We start from the raw sequence: 6301 nt of genomic DNA, 5'->3' as shown, positions 1-6301 counted from the left end.
AAGTCCACCAGCATCCGGGGTACAATGTTGGATGTATAACAGACCTCCAGGCAAAAGATTTGCTAGAAAGAGGTACATTTGAGTCTGGAGTCCTTGTTGGGTACATACCAGCAACACAAGAAGAAGGTTACCAGAAACTGTGACTAGATAGACAATTCTAAATATCAGGAGGAGCAAGGGGCTCAGTTCCTTGAGGTCTTTAAAAAATCTCAGTTACAACCATAGTGGTATTTCCTGGCCCCACTACAGGCAAAGGTTCTGAGACAGTCTTAGTTTCTCCATACAAGTATGTCTGATCACTCTACCACTTAGATTCCCCATGTGATCCATGTATATCTGTGTTTAGAGATCTGTACGGATGGGGCTGTTTCTTTTACTCTGGTTCTTATCAGAGCCAGTTAGGTTTGTTGTTGGGAAACTGTTTCTAGAAATCAACTGATCTGTCATCTGAGCAGAGTATGAAACAAGAACAAGGAATCCAAATAGGAAGAACAGCCAAATGAAAATCTCTTCCCCATTCTAAAGGGAAAAAAATTATACCATGAGCAAGTTAACACCTGTACATCTAAAACAGCAAGCTGATACTCTCAAATTCACATTCAAAGGAGGTGCATAGAGACCATGATTAGAATCTGTTGTTTGCACAGAAAAAAAATCACACAGAAAATACTTTCTAGATATTGACAATTCCAAGAAAGAGTGGCCATCACACCAGTCCATATTTGTGGCTTTCTTGAGTAAAGCATGAACTAAGGGGTGAAATGGCATGACTGTTGCAGAGAAACATTCCATCATTGCTGTGGGATCACACATGCTTGTTTGGAAACACCATCCCTGATGCAGTTCCTTGGCAAAGTATATTGTAGAAAACTACATGTATACCCTAAAGGAGAATAAGGATTTTTTTCCTCAACAAAATATTTTATTAATTACTTGGGAATTTCATACAATGCACCCCAATCATACTCACTTCCAATTCCAAGGATTTTTTTAACTTTAAATATTGCCTCATAAAATACTAGAATTTATGCTTGGGAAGGAAGCCTAGAAGATTACAATTTAAACTACCACTTAGATTCGTATTACATGTATCTAAACAAACACATGCATGCATGCACATACAAGTACACATACATCTTGATGCATTCACACATTTAAAGAGAAAGGGCTCATATATAATCTTTGTTCTCACTTCAAATTTGGGTTTATGTAGTCAGTCAATTGGAATATTTGCTCTGTATGACTTGCCTGACATTTGAAGAAAATGACTATGGGTTAGGTCACTAGATCTAAATAAACAGGTTTTCTGTAGCTGAAAGTTTCTCTCTGGTCCTGCCTGGCCCACGGTCCCACAGCTGCTTATAAAATAATTACTAAGAGGCTTATATTAATTACCAATTGCATGGCACATGAAAGGCTTCTTGCTAGCTAGCTCTTATAACTTAAATTAACCCATTTCTATTAATCTATATTTTGCCACGTGTTCCATGGCTTACCGGTCTGCTAGCATGCTGTTCCTTGGGTGGCAAGCTGGTGTCTTCTAACTCTGCCCTACCTCTTCTCAGAATTCTCCTAGTCTATAACTCCTGCCTGGCTACTGGCCAGTCAGCATTTTAAACTAGTGTACAAGAGCATTTTCTCACAGCAGCTTCCAAATGTATAGATAGCAATAGAAAAGAAACTAATATTTTTTCTTCAACTTTGTTATTGTTCTGCTTGGTAAGGCAGTGTTGGTTGGGATAATGCTGAAGCACATGAACTTCAAAGCAACACTGTCTTGATCAAAACTCACCCTCTCAATGTAGTGGCTATGTAACCTCAGCCAAGTAGCTTCACCTCTCTTGAGCTTTAGCTGTCTCATTTGAGAAATACAAGTGATTAGAGGAGTGTCTGACACAAAGCAATACTAAAGAAGCATTAAAGATTTTTGTTTGCATGGAAAAAGTATTGAGAAAACATCCCCATAGAAAGATTAACCAACATTACTAATCACTGCATAGTGAAAAATTTAAATACACTATAAATGCACAAAAGGAAAATTGTATGATTTTATTACTTTAATTTTTATATACATTTATTCATTTAGTGTTTATAAACATGTATCATAGCACATGTATGCAGATCAGGGGATGATTTCAGAAGTCTGTTCTTTCCTTCTACCGCATGAATCCTAGGAATCAAAATCAGGTCATCTGGCTTAGCAGCAAGTGCCCTAATCCACTGAACCATCTCACAGATCCTGTTGTTACTTTGTAACTATTAGCTATCACCAAGTAATTTCAACACTTAATTTAACCCCAAGATACTTTCAAATGTCATTAGTATAAATTTATGTAACTATGTAAGGCTTTGATGAGATCATGTATATAAAGTAGTGGCCATTTAGAAAATATTCAATAAGTTGTGTCATAACCATACTAATAATTTTCCTGACTCATCAAATGAACATGTAGCAGAGTGGATATGCACAATCCTGTGTGACTCCCACAGGCGCAGTCTTCCCACCATACAATTAGACATAGTACCTACTATAATTTACATGTGTGTGTATCTGCATGTGTGTTCCAGTTTTATGCAAAGGGATTTTAGAAAAAAAAATCTCTAAAAGAGTTAAAAGGCAGTGCTCTAGTACCTTTTAGCTAGCCTTCTTCCACATCCATTCTGTACTGGTTCCCCACCACACACAAGCTGTGGGCACCCACACTGCTCTCTTTGTTCTTTTGGCTCGCATTCTTGTCCAGCTCCTGACCCTTGGTTCAACCTCCTCTTTGAGGAGGAACTCAGGATTTTCACTGGATGTTCTCAGCAAAGGCTCCTTCCTCCTCCTCAAAAGTTTTGGCTGAGTCTCATTCTCCATGTTTTGTTTTGTTTTTAAAAACTGAGGCCATCATTGACCATTTCTTTTAGCAATAAATCCCTGCCCAACTCCACTGCCACCTTTCCTTCTTCTGGAACTCTTTTTTTGCTTGTATCACTTATCATACACCATATAATATTAATACATTAAACTTAATTCTAATACTTTGCTTTTCTAGTGCATAATCCATGAAAGCAGGGATGTCTCTCTATTATTCACTAATGAATTCATCTTTCTTAGAATATTGCCTAGCAGAGAGAAGACAGGATGGATACTTTATAATTTGATGAGGTAGTACAATGGGATGGATATGACTTTGTCCCTTGAGCAAAACGAAACTGTGTTTATATCTCAGCAACATTCCCACATAGGACTCTGGAACACTTAGGTATGTTTGGTGTGCCTCTGTGTCCTCACATGCAAACTAGGAAGCTTGACAGGACCTCTTTCATATTTCCAAATATGCATTTCCTCTTTTAGAATATGGATTTAATTTTTTTCTTTTTCTTAAATGCCAGAAAGTAACATTTTAAGATCTGGGAACCAACCTTAGTATTTGTCATAAGTATTTCTTAAATGCTATGAAATTTAAGAAGCTGCATAGATAATATAAAAATGAAGGAGGGTGGTTATGTTCTGCTAAAACATTATTTACAGGCTGGCCAGATGGCTTGTAGGTAAAGGTGCTCACCTCTAAGCTTGGCAACTTGAGATAAGTCCTAGAACCCATGGTAGAAGAAGAGAACGGACTCCTGTAAGTTTTCCTCTGACTCATACACACATTAATGCATGTTAAAATTTTTAAATAAAACTTTGAAATTTAAAATGGTCTTAGACCTCTTGTAGCTGGTTATAAGCATGGGTGCCTGTCAGAAACACACATTCACTTTTGAAGTTGGGTTGAACCAATGAGATATGAACAGAATGAGATTTGTAACTTCTAGAATGTTCCCAAAAGGGAGGAGGGTTTACTGACTGGGATGGAAACATAGAATTGGGAGTCTTATCATAGAGATAAACATATTCCTGTTTTGTATGATAATGAATATTGTGAGGCCTTTGTTACAACATCTTAACCTACCTTAGCAAATAAATAAGTTTAACTTCCTCCAGAGATACTATGATTGATCAGCACAATAGTCCATGCAAAATGCTTATCATATCTATTGGTAGTAACTTCATCCTTCCACTTGTTTCTCATTTGTGGTATAGCCCAATATTTTTGTGTGCTTTACAGGGACAGCTCAGTCAATAGGTAGTAGTCTACATACATGGTGGTGGTACCATGAGATTATAGTATCTAATAAGTTTGGGACCATCTTAGTTTATGTGAGCATACTTTATGGTATGATATAATAGTGGAATCATACAATGATGCGATAACCAGCAGAACATTTTCACATTGTTAAGTAGGATGACTTCTAGTTTATCCACACTAAATTGGGTTTATTTAAGACTCAATGTTTAGACAGGCCCGAATATCTCTGAGAAGTTTCAGACAGTTCATTTTCTTCATGGACTCAACAACTTCCACCTTATATAGAAAAGGAAATTAAACTAAAGTGTCCAGATTCTCCTTTGTTCACACAATTAAAATACCATACTTGGTTAAATATGACTTTTTACATTCTTAACAAGCTGTATAAGCAAGAAATCTTCAAACTTGAGTTTACATGCTGGAATGTGTGGCAATATTTTCATAAGTTTCTGGTTGTCATAACCTGAAGGGGTACTACTACTGGGATATAAGGATAGAGGTCAGGTGTCTTGATCAGTTCTCTGCAGTGCACACAGGACAGTGCCCACAGCACATACATTTCCGGTCTAAAATATAAGTTGTTGCTTTAAAAGCACCTTGCCCTACAGGTGCACAGACATGGATAATTTTCAATTTTCACACAGATGTTTCTGGAAAATCTATCTGGTATTAATGTGATTGAGGTTGAGGAGTTATTCTAGCTCTATTTTCTTGCCTCTTCTTTCACATTCCTTCTTCCAAACGTGTAAGAGAAAGGTTTATCTATCAGACAAGTTGAATGTTAGTAATACTGTCATTATTTTCCTATCTGAGATTCCAGAGCACAGCAGAAGAGAGTCATTAAGACATAGAGGCTGGGGTATTGTCCCAGGTTCTAATGAATACTTAGCCAGTTAGTAGCTGAGCAGCTACTTATATGGTTATTTAACATTTGGAGGACTTCTGGCCACAGCAGGCTTTGTTGAAATTACATTTTACAAACATATTTTTGTTAAGGCTTATAATAGAACGATCAAGAGAAAATTTTTGTCTGTGAAAATATGTTTGGCATTATGACAAAATGCTGTAGGCAACATGGACATGAATATACATTCCAGAACTAAAGTCAAAGGTTGGTGGTAAACACCTGACTGTCATAAACATGTACATTTTTATTTTAATACCTCATGGTGTGGGTTAAATCATGATCATACCCAGTTGGAAGTGACTGAAGATGTTCAAAGAATGATGCAAGAGTTTAATTTTAAACTGTCAATATTTACAAGGTTAGAGAAAGTATATGTTTTGTACATCTGTTTGAACTCACACTGAAAAAATTTTGAGACTTCAATTTAAAAACATGCAGGGACAGGGACAGAGTAAAGTACAAAGTTCAAAGAGCCAGGTTACTGCTGAATTGCCCTCTGTGTCCTTCCCTGCTTGATGGGAAAAAAAAGAGGAAAAAAACCCAGTCACATAGAGATGTGATTAAAATGCAGCAGCAAGACTTACTTCAGAAGACTGGTTCTCTCCGGCCCCCACTCATCCTGCCAGCTAGCTTCTAAGTGTTTTTTCTTCTGTTCAAGAAGTTCTTCATGCTCCCCCAGCCTTTCTTTCAAACCAATACCTATTTTTCCCCTTTTATCAAATAATGACTCTCTTAGTCATCGCTGCAGGTTTCCTGGACTTGTACAACCTGCTTATGACTCAACCTGCTTTTAGTGAGTGGGCCTCTAGATACAATCCATGATTATTAGGCAGACCTTTGAAAATATATTCAAAAGAAAAGAAGTTTTAAAACAGAGCTATAGGGTAGTGTATGTGTGTGTGTTTGCATGTGTGTGTGTACACACAGAATCTGCATTCGTAGAGCAGTTCTCCTTTCATGCTGGGCGACTATTGGAAAAATGGACAACTCAGTGAAGCAAATTAATCTCATTTCTTGTTTTTGATGGCAAACTGTTGAGCTAGTGTGTGTTCAGTTGCCAAAGGTGCATGTACAGAGAGAGAGAGAGAGAGAGAGAGAGAGAGAGAGAGAGAGAGAGAGAGAGAAAGAAACAAAGGCAGAGAGATAGAAGTAGAGAAAATCAGAGAGAGAGAGAGAGAGACAGAGTTAGAGTGAGCAGATGGTTGAAGTGTAATCTGGAAAGAAGGGCACCCTTGATGCAGTTCATCAGCCTAATACTACATTCTTGCTGACATCAGAG

This window comes from Onychomys torridus, chromosome X (assembly GCF_903995425.1).
Source record: "Onychomys torridus chromosome X, mOncTor1.1, whole genome shotgun sequence".
Taxonomy (NCBI): Eukaryota; Metazoa; Chordata; class Mammalia; order Rodentia; family Cricetidae; genus Onychomys; species Onychomys torridus.
Note: the sequence above shows the minus strand (reverse complement) of the source record.